Consider the following 19126-nt stretch of genomic DNA (forward strand, 5'->3'; position numbering starts at 1 on the left):
AAAGGTCAATTATATTGTGCAGCTTATCTCACCACCTGTAGTTATTTAGGTGAAAGCTCCAAAATGCTTGCCTAATATGTCTGTTTATCCAAAAGGAAGTAAAAAGGGAGAGCTAGAAAGATAGCATTGCATCACATTACATGGCAATGCAATGCACAGTTGCTGAAGATGAACCAAAATGAGCTTGTAATCTGGCTTCTGCAACTTTGAACATGAAAAATCCAATGAGGAGAAGAAAAGCAAAGCCAAAGAGTCCATCCCAAAATCCGACAAACAAGCAAAATGAACAAAAAACATTGAATTCAATTCTTTCTGATTTTAGAAACTGCATTAAAGAAGGGGTGCACCGGTCCTGGAGATACTGCAATACCAGGTCAATGCGTGGAGTGGACAGAGCAAGCTCTTTTTCCATCTCCCTGTTCTAAAAATCCATTTAATATATGGTCCCCAGATAGGGGACGTATCAGATATTAAACTGATAAGAACAGATACTACACTTGATCTTAGCCAAAAGGCCGAGAAGCGATAACCAGAATTGGTTTCAAACTACGGAGCCACCCAAGGATCCTGAAAAGTCCATTTGTGGAGATGAGCTCCTGGACTCCCGTTAAGAAGACATGTTGTCAACCTCTAGATCCCTTACATGCCTGCACTTTTCGGCTTGCTGCTGCTGCAATCCACGCGTTTTAGATCTGCATAACTCCACCTCTTTAAACACAGCACCTTCACCCCCTGCTGTTCCCACCCGCCTCAACACCGTTGGAAGGGAGGAGAACCAATTAAGGCGGGGGGTGGGGTGGAACGAGCAGCTGTCTACCCTTAGCAGGAGGGCTCCTGATTACATACCTCTCCTGCTGCTGCTGCTGCTGGCTGTCCAGCAGCAGACTGAAGGTGGCTGCTGCTGTGCACAGGTATATAAAGGCTCAGAGCCTATTATGACACGCGCAGCCAGCGTTCCATTGCCACATTCCATCTACTGCAGGCAGGATACCTGGCTGGCTGAATGTCGCTGAGAAGCTCACAGAGACCGCCATAAGCAACAGTTTAACAGAATGCCACAGACTAATCAACCAAACTTTTTGGGTTGGGTTCTCTTTTATAGTCTGCAGGCATTAAATGAAAGAAGTCAGTGTTCCAGCAGAAGGAGACAACGTTTCAGAAAAGGCATTGTAGCAAACCAAAAAAGAAATTTTAAGCGCAGCAGAGTAACCAGCGCACATACCTGTTAGCTCAGGTGAGTTTAAAAGGCTGCTGTTGATAACAAGGGCATTTGCTAAATAGATGGTGTGTGTGCAACAATATACTGAAAGGTCAATTATATTGTGCAGCTTATCTCACCACCTGTAGTTATTTAGGTGAAAGCTCCAAAATGCTTGCCTAATATGTCTGTTTATCCAAAAGGAAGTAAAAAGGGAGAGCTAGAAAGATAGCATTGCATCACATTACATGGCAATGCAATGCACAGTTGCTGAAGATGAACCAAAATGAGCTTGTAATCTGGCTTCTGCAACTTTGAACATGAAAAATCCAATGAGGAGAAGAAAAGCAAAGCCAAAGAGTCCATCCCAAAATCCGACAAACAAGCAAAATGAACAAAAAACATTGAATTCAATTCTTTCTGATTTTAGAAACTGCATTAAAGAAGGGGTGCACCGGTCCTGGAGATACTGCAATACCAGGTCAATGCGTGGAGTGGACAGAGCAAGCTCTTTTTCCATCTCCCTGTTCTAAAAATCCATTTAATATATGGTCCCCAGATAGGGGACGTATCAGATATTAAACTGATAAGAACAGATACTACACTTGATCTTAGCCAAAAGGCCGAGAAGCGATAACCAGAATTGGTTTCAAACTACGGAGCCACCCAAGGATCCTGAAAAGTCCATTTGTGGAGATGAGCTCCTGGACTCCCGTTAAGAAGACATGTTGTCAACCTCTAGATCCCTTACATGCCTGCACTTTTCGGCTTGCTGCTGCTGCAATCCACGCGTTTTAGATCTGCATAACTCCACCTCTTTAAACACAGCACCTTCACCCCCTGCTGTTCCCACCCGCCTCAACACCGTTGGAAGGGAGGAGAACCAATTAAGGCGGGGGGTGGGGTGGAACGAGCAGCTGTCTACCCTTAGCAGGAGGGCTCCTGATTACATACCTCTCCTGCTGCTGCTGCTGCTGGCTGTCCAGCAGCAGACTGAAGGTGGCTGCTGCTGTGCACAGGTATATAAAGGCTCAGAGCCTATTATGACACGCGCAGCCAGCGTTCCATTGCCACATTCCATCTACTGCAGGCAGGATACCTGGCTGGCTGAATGTCGCTGAGAAGCTCACAGAGACCGCCATAAGCAACAGTTTAACAGAATGCCACAGACTAATCAACCAAACTTTTTGGGTTGGGTTCTCTTTTATAGTCTGCAGGCATTAAATGAAAGAAGTCAGTGTTCCAGCAGAAGGAGACAACGTTTCAGAAAAGGCATTGTAGCAAACCAAAAAAGAAATTTTAAGCGCAGCAGAGTAACCAGCGCACATACCTGTTAGCTCAGGTGAGTTTAAAAGGCTGCTGTTGATAACAAGGGCATTTGCTAAATAGATGGTGTGTGTGCAACAATATACTGAAAGGTCAATTATATTGTGCAGCTTATCTCACCACCTGTAGTTATTTAGGTGAAAGCTCCAAAATGCTTGCCTAATATGTCTGTTTATCCAAAAGGAAGTAAAAAGGGAGAGCTAGAAAGATAGCATTGCATCACATTACATGGCAATGCAATGCACAGTTGCTGAAGATGAACCAAAATGAGCTTGTAATCTGGCTTCTGCAACTTTGAACATGAAAAATCCAATGAGGAGAAGAAAAGCAAAGCCAAAGAGTCCATCCCAAAATCCGACAAACAAGCAAAATGAACAAAAAACATTGAATTCAATTCTTTCTGATTTTAGAAACTGCATTAAAGAAGGGGTGCACCGGTCCTGGAGATACTGCAATACCAGGTCAATGCGTGGAGTGGACAGAGCAAGCTCTTTTTCCATCTCCCTGTTCTAAAAATCCATTTAATATATGGTCCCCAGATAGGGGACGTATCAGATATTAAACTGATAAGAACAGATACTACACTTGATCTTAGCCAAAAGGCCGAGAAGCGATAACCAGAATTGGTTTCAAACTACGGAGCCACCCAAGGATCCTGAAAAGTCCATTTGTGGAGATGAGCTCCTGGACTCCCGTTAAGAAGACATGTTGTCAACCTCTAGATCCCTTACATGCCTGCACTTTTCGGCTTGCTGCTGCTGCAATCCACGCGTTTTAGATCTGCATAACTCCACCTCTTTAAACACAGCACCTTCACCCCCTGCTGTTCCCACCCGCCTCAACACCGTTGGAAGGGAGGAGAACCAATTAAGGCGGGGGGTGGGGTGGAACGAGCAGCTGTCTACCCTTAGCAGGAGGGCTCCTGATTACATACCTCTCCTGCTGCTGCTGCTGCTGGCTGTCCAGCAGCAGACTGAAGGTGGCTGCTGCTGTGCACAGGTATATAAAGGCTCAGAGCCTATTATGACACGCGCAGCCAGCGTTCCATTGCCACATTCCATCTACTGCAGGCAGGATACCTGGCTGGCTGAATGTCGCTGAGAAGCTCACAGAGACCGCCATAAGCAACAGTTTAACAGAATGCCACAGACTAATCAACCAAACTTTTTGGGTTGGGTTCTCTTTTATAGTCTGCAGGCATTAAATGAAAGAAGTCAGTGTTCCAGCAGAAGGAGACAACGTTTCAGAAAAGGCATTGTAGCAAACCAAAAAAGAAATTTTAAGCGCAGCAGAGTAACCAGCGCACATACCTGTTAGCTCAGGTGAGTTTAAAAGGCTGCTGTTGATAACAAGGGCATTTGCTAAATAGATGGTGTGTGTGCAACAATATACTGAAAGGTCAATTATATTGTGCAGCTTATCTCACCACCTGTAGTTATTTAGGTGAAAGCTCCAAAATGCTTGCCTAATATGTCTGTTTATCCAAAAGGAAGTAAAAAGGGAGAGCTAGAAAGATAGCATTGCATCACATTACATGGCAATGCAATGCACAGTTGCTGAAGATGAACCAAAATGAGCTTGTAATCTGGCTTCTGCAACTTTGAACATGAAAAATCCAATGAGGAGAAGAAAAGCAAAGCCAAAGAGTCCATCCCAAAATCCGACAAACAAGCAAAATGAACAAAAAACATTGAATTCAATTCTTTCTGATTTTAGAAACTGCATTAAAGAAGGGGTGCACCGGTCCTGGAGATACTGCAATACCAGGTCAATGCGTGGAGTGGACAGAGCAAGCTCTTTTTCCATCTCCCTGTTCTAAAAATCCATTTAATATATGGTCCCCAGATAGGGGACGTATCAGATATTAAACTGATAAGAACAGATACTACACTTGATCTTAGCCAAAAGGCCGAGAAGCGATAACCAGAATTGGTTTCAAACTACGGAGCCACCCAAGGATCCTGAAAAGTCCATTTGTGGAGATGAGCTCCTGGACTCCCGTTAAGAAGACATGTTGTCAACCTCTAGATCCCTTACATGCCTGCACTTTTCGGCTTGCTGCTGCTGCAATCCACGCGTTTTAGATCTGCATAACTCCACCTCTTTAAACACAGCACCTTCACCCCCTGCTGTTCCCACCCGCCTCAACACCGTTGGAAGGGAGGAGAACCAATTAAGGCGGGGGGTGGGGTGGAACGAGCAGCTGTCTACCCTTAGCAGGAGGGCTCCTGATTACATACCTCTCCTGCTGCTGCTGCTGCTGGCTGTCCAGCAGCAGACTGAAGGTGGCTGCTGCTGTGCACAGGTATATAAAGGCTCAGAGCCTATTATGACACGCGCAGCCAGCGTTCCATTGCCACATTCCATCTACTGCAGGCAGGATACCTGGCTGGCTGAATGTCGCTGAGAAGCTCACAGAGACCGCCATAAGCAACAGTTTAACAGAATGCCACAGACTAATCAACCAAACTTTTTGGGTTGGGTTCTCTTTTATAGTCTGCAGGCATTAAATGAAAGAAGTCAGTGTTCCAGCAGAAGGAGACAACGTTTCAGAAAAGGCATTGTAGCAAACCAAAAAAGAAATTTTAAGCGCAGCAGAGTAACCAGCGCACATACCTGTTAGCTCAGGTGAGTTTAAAAGGCTGCTGTTGATAACAAGGGCATTTGCTAAATAGATGGTGTGTGTGCAACAATATACTGAAAGGTCAATTATATTGTGCAGCTTATCTCACCACCTGTAGTTATTTAGGTGAAAGCTCCAAAATGCTTGCCTAATATGTCTGTTTATCCAAAAGGAAGTAAAAAGGGAGAGCTAGAAAGATAGCATTGCATCACATTACATGGCAATGCAATGCACAGTTGCTGAAGATGAACCAAAATGAGCTTGTAATCTGGCTTCTGCAACTTTGAACATGAAAAAATCCAATGAGGAGAAGAAAAGCAAAGCCAAAGAGTCCATCCCAAAATCCGACAAACAAGCAAAATGAACAAAAAACATTGAATTCAATTCTTTCTGATTTTAGAAACTGCATTAAAGAAGGGGTGCACCGGTCCTGGAGATACTGCAATACCAGGTCAATGCGTGGAGTGGACAGAGCAAGCTCTTTTTCCATCTCCCTGTTCTAAAAATCCATTTAATATATGGTCCCCAGATAGGGACGTATCAGATATTAAACTGATAAGAACAGATACTACACTTGATCTTAGCCAAAAGGCCGAGAAGCGATAACCAGAATTGGTTTCAAACTACGGAGCCACCCAAGGATCCTGAAAAGTCCATTTGTGGAGATGAGCTCCTGGACTCCCGTTAAGAAGACATGTTGTCAACCTCTAGATCCCTTACATGCCTGCACTTTTCGGCTTGCTGCTGCTGCAATCCACGCGTTTTAGATCTGCATAACTCCACCTCTTTAAACACAGCACCTTCACCCCCTGCTGTTCCCACCCGCCTCAACACCGTTGGAAGGGAGGAGAACCAATTAAGGCGGGGGGTGGGGTGGAACGAGCAGCTGTCTACCCTTAGCAGGAGGGCTCCTGATTACATACCTCTCCTGCTGCTGCTGCTGCTGGCTGTCCAGCAGCAGACTGAAGGTGGCTGCTGCTGTGCACAGGTATATAAAGGCTCAGAGCCTATTATGACACGCGCAGCCAGCGTTCCATTGCCACATTCCATCTACTGCAGGCAGGATACCTGGCTGGCTGAATGTCGCTGAGAAGCTCACAGAGACCGCCATAAGCAACAGTTTAACAGAATGCCACAGACTAATCAACCAAACTTTTTGGGTTGGGTTCTCTTTTATAGTCTGCAGGCATTAAATGAAAGAAGTCAGTGTTCCAGCAGAAGGAGACAACGTTTCAGAAAAGGCATTGTAGCAAACCAAAAAAGAAATTTTAAGCGCAGCAGAGTAACCAGCGCACATACCTGTTAGCTCAGGTGAGTTTAAAAGGCTGCTGTTGATAACAAGGGCATTTGCTAAATAGATGGTGTGTGTGCAACAATATACTGAAAGGTCAATTATATTGTGCAGCTTATCTCACCACCTGTAGTTATTTAGGTGAAAGCTCCAAAATGCTTGCCTAATATGTCTGTTTATCCAAAAGGAAGTAAAAAGGGAGAGCTAGAAAGATAGCATTGCATCACATTACATGGCAATGCAATGCACAGTTGCTGAAGATGAACCAAAATGAGCTTGTAATCTGGCTTCTGCAACTTTGAACATGAAAAATCCAATGAGGAGAAGAAAAGCAAAGCCAAAGAGTCCATCCCAAAATCCGACAAACAAGCAAAATGAACAAAAAACATTGAATTCAATTCTTTCTGATTTTAGAAACTGCATTAAAGAAGGGGTGCACCGGTCCTGGAGATACTGCAATACCAGGTCAATGCGTGGAGTGGACAGAGCAAGCTCTTTTTCCATCTCCCTGTTCTAAAAATCCATTTAATATATGGTCCCCAGATAGGGGACGTATCAGATATTAAACTGATAAGAACAGATACTACACTTGATCTTAGCCAAAAGGCCGAGAAGCGATAACCAGAATTGGTTTCAAACTACGGAGCCACCCAAGGATCCTGAAAAGTCCATTTGTGGAGATGAGCTCCTGGACTCCCGTTAAGAAGACATGTTGTCAACCTCTAGATCCCTTACATGCCTGCACTTTTCGGCTTGCTGCTGCTGCAATCCACGCGTTTTAGATCTGCATAACTCCACCTCTTTAAACACAGCACCTTCACCCCCTGCTGTTCCCACCCGCCTCAACACCGTTGGAAGGGAGGAGAACCAATTAAGGCGGGGGGTGGGGTGGAACGAGCAGCTGTCTACCCTTAGCAGGAGGGCTCCTGATTACATACCTCTCCTGCTGCTGCTGCTGCTGGCTGTCCAGCAGCAGACTGAAGGTGGCTGCTGCTGTGCACAGGTATATAAAGGCTCAGAGCCTATTATGACACGCGCAGCCAGCGTTCCATTGCCACATTCCATCTACTGCAGGCAGGATACCTGGCTGGCTGAATGTCGCTGAGAAGCTCACAGAGACCGCCATAAGCAACAGTTTAACAGAATGCCACAGACTAATCAACCAAACTTTTTGGGTTGGGTTCTCTTTTATAGTCTGCAGGCATTAAATGAAAGAAGTCAGTGTTCCAGCAGAAGGAGACAACGTTTCAGAAAAGGCATTGTAGCAAACCAAAAAAGAAATTTTAAGCGCAGCAGAGTAACCAGCGCACATACCTGTTAGCTCAGGTGAGTTTAAAAGGCTGCTGTTGATAACAAGGGCATTTGCTAAATAGATGGTGTGTGTGCAACAATATACTGAAAGGTCAATTATATTGTGCAGCTTATCTCACCACCTGTAGTTATTTAGGTGAAAGCTCCAAAATGCTTGCCTAATATGTCTGTTTATCCAAAAGGAAGTAAAAAGGGAGAGCTAGAAAGATAGCATTGCATCACATTACATGGCAATGCAATGCACAGTTGCTGAAGATGAACCAAAATGAGCTTGTAATCTGGCTTCTGCAACTTTGAACATGAAAAATCCAATGAGGAGAAGAAAAGCAAAGCCAAAGAGTCCATCCCAAAATCCGACAAACAAGCAAAATGAACAAAAAACATTGAATTCAATTCTTTCTGATTTTAGAAACTGCATTAAAGAAGGGGTGCACCGGTCCTGGAGATACTGCAATACCAGGTCAATGCGTGGAGTGGACAGAGCAAGCTCTTTTTCCATCTCCCTGTTCTAAAAATCCATTTAATATATGGTCCCCAGATAGGGGACGTATCAGATATTAAACTGATAAGAACAGATACTACACTTGATCTTAGCCAAAAGGCCGAGAAGCGATAACCAGAATTGGTTTCAAACTACGGAGCCACCCAAGGATCCTGAAAAGTCCATTTGTGGAGATGAGCTCCTGGACTCCCGTTAAGAAGACATGTTGTCAACCTCTAGATCCCTTACATGCCTGCACTTTTCGGCTTGCTGCTGCTGCAATCCACGCGTTTTAGATCTGCATAACTCCACCTCTTTAAACACAGCACCTTCACCCCCTGCTGTTCCCACCCGCCTCAACACCGTTGGAAGGGAGGAGAACCAATTAAGGCGGGGGGTGGGGTGGAACGAGCAGCTGTCTACCCTTAGCAGGAGGGCTCCTGATTACATACCTCTCCTGCTGCTGCTGCTGCTGGCTGTCCAGCAGCAGACTGAAGGTGGCTGCTGCTGTGCACAGGTATATAAAGGCTCAGAGCCTATTATGACACGCGCAGCCAGCGTTCCATTGCCACATTCCATCTACTGCAGGCAGGATACCTGGCTGGCTGAATGTCGCTGAGAAGCTCACAGAGACCGCCATAAGCAACAGTTTAACAGAATGCCACAGACTAATCAACCAAACTTTTTGGGTTGGGTTCTCTTTTATAGTCTGCAGGCATTAAATGAAAGAAGTCAGTGTTCCAGCAGAAGGAGACAACGTTTCAGAAAAGGCATTGTAGCAAACCAAAAAAGAAATTTTAAGCGCAGCAGAGTAACCAGCGCACATACCTGTTAGCTCAGGTGAGTTTAAAAGGCTGCTGTTGATAACAAGGGCATTTGCTAAATAGATGGTGTGTGTGCAACAATATACTGAAAGGTCAATTATATTGTGCAGCTTATCTCACCACCTGTAGTTATTTAGGTGAAAGCTCCAAAATGCTTGCCTAATATGTCTGTTTATCCAAAAGGAAGTAAAAAGGGAGAGCTAGAAAGATAGCATTGCATCACATTACATGGCAATGCAATGCACAGTTGCTGAAGATGAACCAAAATGAGCTTGTAATCTGGCTTCTGCAACTTTGAACATGAAAAATCCAATGAGGAGAAGAAAAGCAAAGCCAAAGAGTCCATCCCAAAATCCGACAAACAAGCAAAATGAACAAAAAACATTGAATTCAATTCTTTCTGATTTTAGAAACTGCATTAAAGAAGGGGTGCACCGGTCCTGGAGATACTGCAATACCAGGTCAATGCGTGGAGTGGACAGAGCAAGCTCTTTTTCCATCTCCCTGTTCTAAAAATCCATTTAATATATGGTCCCCAGATAGGGGACGTATCAGATATTAAACTGATAAGAACAGATACTACACTTGATCTTAGCCAAAAGGCCGAGAAGCGATAACCAGAATTGGTTTCAAACTACGGAGCCACCCAAGGATCCTGAAAAGTCCATTTGTGGAGATGAGCTCCTGGACTCCCGTTAAGAAGACATGTTGTCAACCTCTAGATCCCTTACATGCCTGCACTTTTCGGCTTGCTGCTGCTGCAATCCACGCGTTTTAGATCTGCATAACTCCACCTCTTTAAACACAGCACCTTCACCCCCTGCTGTTCCCACCCGCCTCAACACCGTTGGAAGGGAGGAGAACCAATTAAGGCGGGGGGTGGGGTGGAACGAGCAGCTGTCTACCCTTAGCAGGAGGGCTCCTGATTACATACCTCTCCTGCTGCTGCTGCTGCTGGCTGTCCAGCAGCAGACTGAAGGTGGCTGCTGCTGTGCACAGGTATATAAAGGCTCAGAGCCTATTATGACACGCGCAGCCAGCGTTCCATTGCCACATTCCATCTACTGCAGGCAGGATACCTGGCTGGCTGAATGTCGCTGAGAAGCTCACAGAGACCGCCATAAGCAACAGTTTAACAGAATGCCACAGACTAATCAACCAAACTTTTTGGGTTGGGTTCTCTTTTATAGTCTGCAGGCATTAAATGAAAGAAGTCAGTGTTCCAGCAGAAGGAGACAACGTTTCAGAAAAGGCATTGTAGCAAACCAAAAAAGAAATTTTAAGCGCAGCAGAGTAACCAGCGCACATACCTGTTAGCTCAGGTGAGTTTAAAAGGCTGCTGTTGATAACAAGGGCATTTGCTAAATAGATGGTGTGTGTGCAACAATATACTGAAAGGTCAATTATATTGTGCAGCTTATCTCACCACCTGTAGTTATTTAGGTGAAAGCTCCAAAATGCTTGCCTAATATGTCTGTTTATCCAAAAGGAAGTAAAAAGGGAGAGCTAGAAAGATAGCATTGCATCACATTACATGGCAATGCAATGCACAGTTGCTGAAGATGAACCAAAATGAGCTTGTAATCTGGCTTCTGCAACTTTGAACATGAAAAATCCAATGAGGAGAAGAAAAGCAAAGCCAAAGAGTCCATCCCAAAATCCGACAAACAAGCAAAATGAACAAAAAACATTGAATTCAATTCTTTCTGATTTTAGAAACTGCATTAAAGAAGGGGTGCACCGGTCCTGGAGATACTGCAATACCAGGTCAATGCGTGGAGTGGACAGAGCAAGCTCTTTTTCCATCTCCCTGTTCTAAAAATCCATTTAATATATGGTCCCCAGATAGGGGACGTATCAGATATTAAACTGATAAGAACAGATACTACACTTGATCTTAGCCAAAAGGCCGAGAAGCGATAACCAGAATTGGTTTCAAACTACGGAGCCACCCAAGGATCCTGAAAAGTCCATTTGTGGAGATGAGCTCCTGGACTCCCGTTAAGAAGACATGTTGTCAACCTCTAGATCCCTTACATGCCTGCACTTTTCGGCTTGCTGCTGCTGCAATCCACGCGTTTTAGATCTGCATAACTCCACCTCTTTAAACACAGCACCTTCACCCCCTGCTGTTCCCACCCGCCTCAACACCGTTGGAAGGGAGGAGAACCAATTAAGGCGGGGGGTGGGGTGGAACGAGCAGCTGTCTACCCTTAGCAGGAGGGCTCCTGATTACATACCTCTCCTGCTGCTGCTGCTGCTGGCTGTCCAGCAGCAGACTGAAGGTGGCTGCTGCTGTGCACAGGTATATAAAGGCTCAGAGCCTATTATGACACGCGCAGCCAGCGTTCCATTGCCACATTCCATCTACTGCAGGCAGGATACCTGGCTGGCTGAATGTCGCTGAGAAGCTCACAGAGACCGCCATAAGCAACAGTTTAACAGAATGCCACAGACTAATCAACCAAACTTTTTGGGTTGGGTTCTCTTTTATAGTCTGCAGGCATTAAATGAAAGAAGTCAGTGTTCCAGCAGAAGGAGACAACGTTTCAGAAAAGGCATTGTAGCAAACCAAAAAAGAAATTTTAAGCGCAGCAGAGTAACCAGCGCACATACCTGTTAGCTCAGGTGAGTTTAAAAGGCTGCTGTTGATAACAAGGGCATTTGCTAAATAGATGGTGTGTGTGCAACAATATACTGAAAGGTCAATTATATTGTGCAGCTTATCTCACCACCTGTAGTTATTTAGGTGAAAGCTCCAAAATGCTTGCCTAATATGTCTGTTTATCCAAAAGGAAGTAAAAAGGGAGAGCTAGAAAGATAGCATTGCATCACATTACATGGCAATGCAATGCACAGTTGCTGAAGATGAACCAAAATGAGCTTGTAATCTGGCTTCTGCAACTTTGAACATGAAAAATCCAATGAGGAGAAGAAAAGCAAAGCCAAAGAGTCCATCCCAAAATCCGACAAACAAGCAAAATGAACAAAAAACATTGAATTCAATTCTTTCTGATTTTAGAAACTGCATTAAAGAAGGGGTGCACCGGTCCTGGAGATACTGCAATACCAGGTCAATGCGTGGAGTGGACAGAGCAAGCTCTTTTTCCATCTCCCTGTTCTAAAAATCCATTTAATATATGGTCCCCAGATAGGGGACGTATCAGATATTAAACTGATAAGAACAGATACTACACTTGATCTTAGCCAAAAGGCCGAGAAGCGATAACCAGAATTGGTTTCAAACTACGGAGCCACCCAAGGATCCTGAAAAGTCCATTTGTGGAGATGAGCTCCTGGACTCCCGTTAAGAAGACATGTTGTCAACCTCTAGATCCCTTACATGCCTGCACTTTTCGGCTTGCTGCTGCTGCAATCCACGCGTTTTAGATCTGCATAACTCCACCTCTTTAAACACAGCACCTTCACCCCCTGCTGTTCCCACCCGCCTCAACACCGTTGGAAGGGAGGAGAACCAATTAAGGCGGGGGGTGGGGTGGAACGAGCAGCTGTCTACCCTTAGCAGGAGGGCTCCTGATTACATACCTCTCCTGCTGCTGCTGCTGCTGGCTGTCCAGCAGCAGACTGAAGGTGGCTGCTGCTGTGCACAGGTATATAAAGGCTCAGAGCCTATTATGACACGCGCAGCCAGCGTTCCATTGCCACATTCCATCTACTGCAGGCAGGATACCTGGCTGGCTGAATGTCGCTGAGAAGCTCACAGAGACCGCCATAAGCAACAGTTTAACAGAATGCCACAGACTAATCAACCAAACTTTTTGGGTTGGGTTCTCTTTTATAGTCTGCAGGCATTAAATGAAAGAAGTCAGTGTTCCAGCAGAAGGAGACAACGTTTCAGAAAAGGCATTGTAGCAAACCAAAAAAGAAATTTTAAGCGCAGCAGAGTAACCAGCGCACATACCTGTTAGCTCAGGTGAGTTTAAAAGGCTGCTGTTGATAACAAGGGCATTTGCTAAATAGATGGTGTGTGTGCAACAATATACTGAAAGGTCAATTATATTGTGCAGCTTATCTCACCACCTGTAGTTATTTAGGTGAAAGCTCCAAAATGCTTGCCTAATATGTCTGTTTATCCAAAAGGAAGTAAAAAGGGAGAGCTAGAAAGATAGCATTGCATCACATTACATGGCAATGCAATGCACAGTTGCTGAAGATGAACCAAAATGAGCTTGTAATCTGGCTTCTGCAACTTTGAACATGAAAAATCCAATGAGGAGAAGAAAAGCAAAGCCAAAGAGTCCATCCCAAAATCCGACAAACAAGCAAAATGAACAAAAAACATTGAATTCAATTCTTTCTGATTTTAGAAACTGCATTAAAGAAGGGGTGCACCGGTCCTGGAGATACTGCAATACCAGGTCAATGCGTGGAGTGGACAGAGCAAGCTCTTTTTCCATCTCCCTGTTCTAAAAATCCATTTAATATATGGTCCCCAGATAGGGGACGTATCAGATATTAAACTGATAAGAACAGATACTACACTTGATCTTAGCCAAAAGGCCGAGAAGCGATAACCAGAATTGGTTTCAAACTACGGAGCCACCCAAGGATCCTGAAAAGTCCATTTGTGGAGATGAGCTCCTGGACTCCCGTTAAGAAGACATGTTGTCAACCTCTAGATCCCTTACATGCCTGCACTTTTCGGCTTGCTGCTGCTGCAATCCACGCGTTTTAGATCTGCATAACTCCACCTCTTTAAACACAGCACCTTCACCCCCTGCTGTTCCCACCCGCCTCAACACCGTTGGAAGGGAGGAGAACCAATTAAGGCGGGGGGTGGGGTGGAACGAGCAGCTGTCTACCCTTAGCAGGAGGGCTCCTGATTACATACCTCTCCTGCTGCTGCTGCTGCTGGCTGTCCAGCAGCAGACTGAAGGTGGCTGCTGCTGTGCACAGGTATATAAAGGCTCAGAGCCTATTATGACACGCGCAGCCAGCGTTCCATTGCCACATTCCATCTACTGCAGGCAGGATACCTGGCTGGCTGAATGTCGCTGAGAAGCTCACAGAGACCGCCATAAGCAACAGTTTAACAGAATGCCACAGACTAATCAACCAAACTTTTTGGGTTGGGTTCTCTTTTATAGTCTGCAGGCATTAAATGAAAGAAGTCAGTGTTCCAGCAGAAGGAGACAACGTTTCAGAAAAGGCATTGTAGCAAACCAAAAAAGAAATTTTAAGCGCAGCAGAGTAACCAGCGCACATACCTGTTAGCTCAGGTGAGTTTAAAAGGCTGCTGTTGATAACAAGGGCATTTGCTAAATAGATGGTGTGTGTGCAACAATATACTGAAAGGTCAATTATATTGTGCAGCTTATCTCACCACCTGTAGTTATTTAGGTGAAAGCTCCAAAATGCTTGCCTAATATGTCTGTTTATCCAAAAGGAAGTAAAAAGGGAGAGCTAGAAAGATAGCATTGCATCACATTACATGGCAATGCAATGCACAGTTGCTGAAGATGAACCAAAATGAGCTTGTAATCTGGCTTCTGCAACTTTGAACATGAAAAATCCAATGAGGAGAAGAAAAGCAAAGCCAAAGAGTCCATCCCAAAATCCGACAAACAAGCAAAATGAACAAAAAACATTGAATTCAATTCTTTCTGATTTTAGAAACTGCATTAAAGAAGGGGTGCACCGGTCCTGGAGATACTGCAATACCAGGTCAATGCGTGGAGTGGACAGAGCAAGCTCTTTTTCCATCTCCCTGTTCTAAAAATCCATTTAATATATGGTCCCCAGATAGGGGACGTATCAGATATTAAACTGATAAGAACAGATACTACACTTGATCTTAGCCAAAAGGCCGAGAAGCGATAACCAGAATTGGTTTCAAACTACGGAGCCACCCAAGGATCCTGAAAAGTCCATTTGTGGAGATGAGCTCCTGGACTCCCGTTAAGAAGACATGTTGTCAACCTCTAGATCCCTTACATGCCTGCACTTTTCGGCTTGCTGCTGCTGCAATCCACGCGTTTTAGATCTGCATAACTCCACCTCTTTAAACACAGCACCTTCACCCCCTGCTGTTCCCACCCGCCTCAACACCGTTGGAAGGGAGGAGAACCAATTAAGGCGGGGGGTGGGGTGGAACGAGCAGCTGTCTACCCTTAGCAGGAGGGCTCCTGATTACATACCTCTCCTGCTGCTGCTGCTGCTGGCTGTCCAGCAGCAGACTGAAGGTGGCTGCTGCTGTGCACAGGTATATAAAGGCTCAGAGCCTATTATGACACGCGCAGCCAGCGTTCCATTGCCACATTCCATCTACTGCAGGCAGGATACCTGGCTGGCTGAATGTCGCTGAGAAGCTCACAGAGACCGCCATAAGCAACAGTTTAACAGAATGCCACAGACTAATCAACCAAACTTTTTGGGTTGGGTTCTCTTTTATAGTCTGCAGGCATTAAATGAAAGAAGTCAGTGTTCCAGCAGAAGGAGACAACGTTTCAGAAAAGGCATTGTAGCAAACCAAAAAAGAAATTTTAAGCGCAGCAGAGTAACCAGCGCACATACCTGTTAGCTCAGGTGAGTTTAAAAGGCTGCTGTTGATAACAAGGGCATTTGCTAAATAGATGGTGTGTGTGCAACAATATACTGAAAGGTCAATTATATTGTGCAGCTTATCTCACCACCTGTAGTTATTTAGGTGAAAGCTCCAAAATGCTTGCCTAATATGTCTGTTTATCCAAAAGGAAGTAAAAAGGGAGAGCTAGAAAGATAGCATTGCATCACATTACATGGCAATGCAATGCACAGTTGCTGAAGATGAACCAAAATGAGCTTGTAATCTGGCTTCTGCAACTTTGAACATGAAAAATCCAATGAGGAGAAGAAAAGCAAAGCCAAAGAGTCCATCCCAAAATCCGACAAACAAGCAAAATGAACAAAAAACATTGAATTCAATTCTTTCTGATTTTAGAAACTGCATTAAAGAAGGGGTGCACCGGTCCTGGAGATACTGCAATACCAGGTCAATGCGTGGAGTGGACAGAGCAAGCTCTTTTTCCATCTCCCTGTTCTAAAAATCCATTTAATATATGGTCCCCAGATAGGGGACGTATCAGATATTAAACTGATAAGAACAGATACTACACTTGATCTTAGCCAAAAGGCCGAGAAGCGATAACCAGAATTGGTTTCAAACTACGGAGCCACCCAAGGATCCTGAAAAGTCCATTTGTGGAGATGAGCTCCTGGACTCCCGTTAAGAAGACATGTTGTCAACCTCTAGATCCCTTACATGCCTGCACTTTTCGGCTTGCTGCTGCTGCAATCCACGCGTTTTAGATCTGCATAACTCCACCTCTTTAAACACAGCACCTTCACCCCCTGCTGTTCCCACCCGCCTCAACACCGTTGGAAGGGAGGAGAACCAATTAAGGCGGGGGGTGGGGTGGAACGAGCAGCTGTCTACCCTTAGCAGGAGGGCTCCTGATTACATACCTCTCCTGCTGCTGCTGCTGCTGGCTGTCCAGCAGCAGACTGAAGGTGGCTGCTGCTGTGCACAGGTATATAAAGGCTCAGAGCCTATTATGACACGCGCAGCCAGCGTTCCATTGCCACATTCCATCTACTGCAGGCAGGATACCTGGCTGGCTGAATGTCGCTGAGAAGCTCACAGAGACCGCCATAAGCAACAGTTTAACAGAATGCCACAGACTAATCAACCAAACTTTTTGGGTTGGGTTCTCTTTTATAGTCTGCAGGCATTAAATGAAAGAAGTCAGTGTTCCAGCAGAAGGAGACAACGTTTCAGAAAAGGCATTGTAGCAAACCAAAAAAGAAATTTTAAGCGCAGCAGAGTAACCAGCGCACATACCTGTTAGCTCAGGTGAGTTTAAAAGGCTGCTGTTGATAACAAGGGCATTTGCTAAATAGATGGTGTGTGTGCAACAATATACTGAAAGGTCAATTATATTGTGCAGCTTATCTCACCACCTGTAGTTATTTAGGTGAAAGCTCCAAAATGCTTGCCTAATATGTCTGTTTATCCAAAAGGAAGTAAAAAGGGAGAGCTAGAAAGATAGCATTGCATCACATTACATGGCAATGCAATGCACAGTTGCTGAAGATGAACCAAAATGAGCTTGTAATCTGGCTTCTGCAACTTTGAACATGAAAAATCCAATGAGGAGAAGAAAAGCAAAGCCAAAGAGTCCATCCCAAAATCCGACAAACAAGCAAAATGAACAAAAAACATTGAATTCAATTCTTTCTGATTTTAGAAACTGCATTAAAGAAGGGGTGCACCGGTCCTGGAGATACTGCAATACCAGGTCAATGCGTGGAGTGGACAGAGCAAGCTCTTTTTCCATCTCCCTGTTCTAAAAATCCATTTAATATATGGTCCCCAGATAGGGGACGTATCAGATATTAAACTGATAAGAACAGATACTACACTTGATCTTAGCCAAAAGGCCGAGAAGCGATAACCAGAATTGGTTTCAAACTACGGAGCCACCCAAGGATCCTGAAAAGTCCATTTGTGGAGATGAGCTCCTGGACTCCCGTTAAGAAGACATGTTGTCAACCTCTAGATCCCTTACATGCCTGCACTTTTCGGCTTGCTGCTGCTGCAATCCACGCGTTTTAGATCTGCATAACTCCACCTCTTTAAACACAGCACCTTCACCCCCTGCTGTTCCCACCCGCCTCAACACCGTTGGAAGGGAGGAGAACCAATTAAGGCGGGGGGTGGGGTGGAACGAGCAGCTGTCTACCCTTAGCAGGAGGGCTCCTGATTACATACCTCTCCTGCTGCTGCTGCTGCTGGCTGTCCAGCAGCAGACTGAAGGTGGCTGCTGCTGTGCACAGGTATATAAAGGCTCAGAGCCTATTATGACACGCGCAGCCAGCGTTCCATTGCCACATTCCATCTACTGCAGGCAGGATACCTGGCTGGCTGAATGTCGCTGAGAAGCTCACAGAGACCGCCATAAGCAACAGTTTAACAGAATGCCACAGACTAATCAACCAAACTTTTTGGGTTGGGTTCTCTTTTATAGTCTGCAGGCATTAAATGAAAGAAGTCAGTGTTCCAGCAGAAGGAGACAACGTTTCAGAAAAGGCATTGTAGCAAACCAAAAAAGAAATTTTAAGCGCAGCAGAGTAACCAGCGCACATACCTGTTAGCTCAGGTGAGTTTAAAAGGCTGCTGTTGATAACAAGGGCATTTGCTAAATAGATGGTGTGTGTGCAACAATATACTGAAAGGTCAATTATATTGTGCAGCTTATCTCACCACCTGTAGTTATTTAGGTGAAAGCTCCAAAATGCTTGCCTAATATGTCTGTTTATCCAAAAGGAAGTAAAAAGGGAGAGCTAGAAAGATAGCATTGCATCACATTACATGGCAATGCAATGCACAGTTGCTGAAGATGAACCAAAATGAGCTTGTAATCTGGCTTCTGCAACTTTGAACATGAAAAATCCAATGAGGAGAAGAAAAGCAAAGCCAAAGAGTCCATCCCAAAATCCGACAAACAAGCAAAATGAACAAAAAACATTGAATTCAATTCTTTCTGATTTTAGAAACTGCATTAAAGAAGGGGTGCACCGGTCCTGGAGATACTGCAATACCAGGTCAATGCGTGGAGTGGACAGAGCAAGCTCTTTTTCCATCTCCCTGTTCTAAAAATCCATTTAATATATGGTCCCCAGATAGGGGACGTATCAGATATTAAACTGATAAGAACAGATACTACACTTGATCTTAGCCAAAAGGCCGAGAAGCGATAACCAGAATTGGTTTCAAACTACGGAGCCACCCAAGGATCCTGAAAAGTCCATTTGTGGAGATGAGCTCCTGGACTCCCGTTAAGAAGACATGTTGTCAACCTCTAGATCCCTTACATGCCTGCACTTTTCGGCTTGCTGCTGCTGCAATCCACGCGTTTTAGATCTGCATAACTCCACCTCTTTAAACACAGCACCTTCACCCCCTGCTGTTCCCACCCGCCTCAACACCGTTGGAAGGGAGGAGAACCAATTAAGGCGGGGGGTGGGGTGGAACGAGCAGCTGTCTACCCTTAGCAGGAGGGCTCCTGATTAC

The 19126-nt window shown here is 44.9% G+C and overlaps 15 non-coding genes across 15 annotated transcripts; all 15 read right to left on the reverse strand.

The window, feature by feature from the left end:
- Positions 1–336: 336 nt before the first annotated feature.
- Positions 337–527, reverse strand: LOC141252096 (U2 spliceosomal RNA). Its single transcript, XR_012313559.1, has one exon. It is a non-coding gene; the product is annotated as a U2 spliceosomal RNA (small nuclear RNA).
- Positions 528–1642: 1115 nt separating this feature from the next.
- LOC141252108 (U2 spliceosomal RNA) lies at positions 1643–1833 on the reverse strand. Its single transcript, XR_012313570.1, has one exon. It is a non-coding gene; the product is annotated as a U2 spliceosomal RNA (small nuclear RNA).
- Positions 1834–2948: 1115 nt separating this feature from the next.
- On the reverse strand, positions 2949–3139 carry LOC141252120 (U2 spliceosomal RNA). Its single transcript, XR_012313581.1, has one exon. It is a non-coding gene; the product is annotated as a U2 spliceosomal RNA (small nuclear RNA).
- Positions 3140–4254: 1115 nt separating this feature from the next.
- LOC141252121 (U2 spliceosomal RNA) lies at positions 4255–4445 on the reverse strand. The gene has a single exon (XR_012313583.1). It is a non-coding gene; the product is annotated as a U2 spliceosomal RNA (small nuclear RNA).
- A 1116-nt stretch (positions 4446–5561) lies between these two features.
- Positions 5562–5751, reverse strand: LOC141252119 (U2 spliceosomal RNA). Its single transcript, XR_012313580.1, has one exon. It is a non-coding gene; the product is annotated as a U2 spliceosomal RNA (small nuclear RNA).
- A 1115-nt stretch (positions 5752–6866) lies between these two features.
- LOC141252122 (U2 spliceosomal RNA) lies at positions 6867–7057 on the reverse strand. Its single transcript, XR_012313584.1, has one exon. It is a non-coding gene; the product is annotated as a U2 spliceosomal RNA (small nuclear RNA).
- Positions 7058–8172: 1115 nt separating this feature from the next.
- LOC141252097 (U2 spliceosomal RNA) lies at positions 8173–8363 on the reverse strand. The gene has a single exon (XR_012313560.1). It is a non-coding gene; the product is annotated as a U2 spliceosomal RNA (small nuclear RNA).
- A 1115-nt stretch (positions 8364–9478) lies between these two features.
- Positions 9479–9669, reverse strand: LOC141252098 (U2 spliceosomal RNA). The gene has a single exon (XR_012313561.1). It is a non-coding gene; the product is annotated as a U2 spliceosomal RNA (small nuclear RNA).
- Positions 9670–10784: 1115 nt separating this feature from the next.
- Positions 10785–10975, reverse strand: LOC141252099 (U2 spliceosomal RNA). Its single transcript, XR_012313562.1, has one exon. It is a non-coding gene; the product is annotated as a U2 spliceosomal RNA (small nuclear RNA).
- Positions 10976–12090: 1115 nt separating this feature from the next.
- Positions 12091–12281, reverse strand: LOC141252100 (U2 spliceosomal RNA). The gene has a single exon (XR_012313563.1). It is a non-coding gene; the product is annotated as a U2 spliceosomal RNA (small nuclear RNA).
- Positions 12282–13396: 1115 nt separating this feature from the next.
- On the reverse strand, positions 13397–13587 carry LOC141252101 (U2 spliceosomal RNA). The gene has a single exon (XR_012313564.1). It is a non-coding gene; the product is annotated as a U2 spliceosomal RNA (small nuclear RNA).
- Positions 13588–14702: 1115 nt separating this feature from the next.
- LOC141252102 (U2 spliceosomal RNA) lies at positions 14703–14893 on the reverse strand. Its single transcript, XR_012313565.1, has one exon. It is a non-coding gene; the product is annotated as a U2 spliceosomal RNA (small nuclear RNA).
- Positions 14894–16008: 1115 nt separating this feature from the next.
- LOC141252103 (U2 spliceosomal RNA) lies at positions 16009–16199 on the reverse strand. Its single transcript, XR_012313566.1, has one exon. It is a non-coding gene; the product is annotated as a U2 spliceosomal RNA (small nuclear RNA).
- Positions 16200–17314: 1115 nt separating this feature from the next.
- On the reverse strand, positions 17315–17505 carry LOC141252104 (U2 spliceosomal RNA). The gene has a single exon (XR_012313567.1). It is a non-coding gene; the product is annotated as a U2 spliceosomal RNA (small nuclear RNA).
- A 1115-nt stretch (positions 17506–18620) lies between these two features.
- Positions 18621–18811, reverse strand: LOC141252106 (U2 spliceosomal RNA). The gene has a single exon (XR_012313568.1). It is a non-coding gene; the product is annotated as a U2 spliceosomal RNA (small nuclear RNA).
- Positions 18812–19126: the final 315 nt, after the last annotated feature.

The sequence above is a fragment of the Phyllobates terribilis genome, unplaced genomic scaffold (genome assembly GCF_046119375.1).
Source record: "Phyllobates terribilis strain yellow unplaced genomic scaffold, ASM4611937v1 Scaffold_8180__1_contigs__length_32196, whole genome shotgun sequence".
In the NCBI taxonomy this organism is placed as follows: Eukaryota; Metazoa; Chordata; class Amphibia; order Anura; family Dendrobatidae; genus Phyllobates; species Phyllobates terribilis.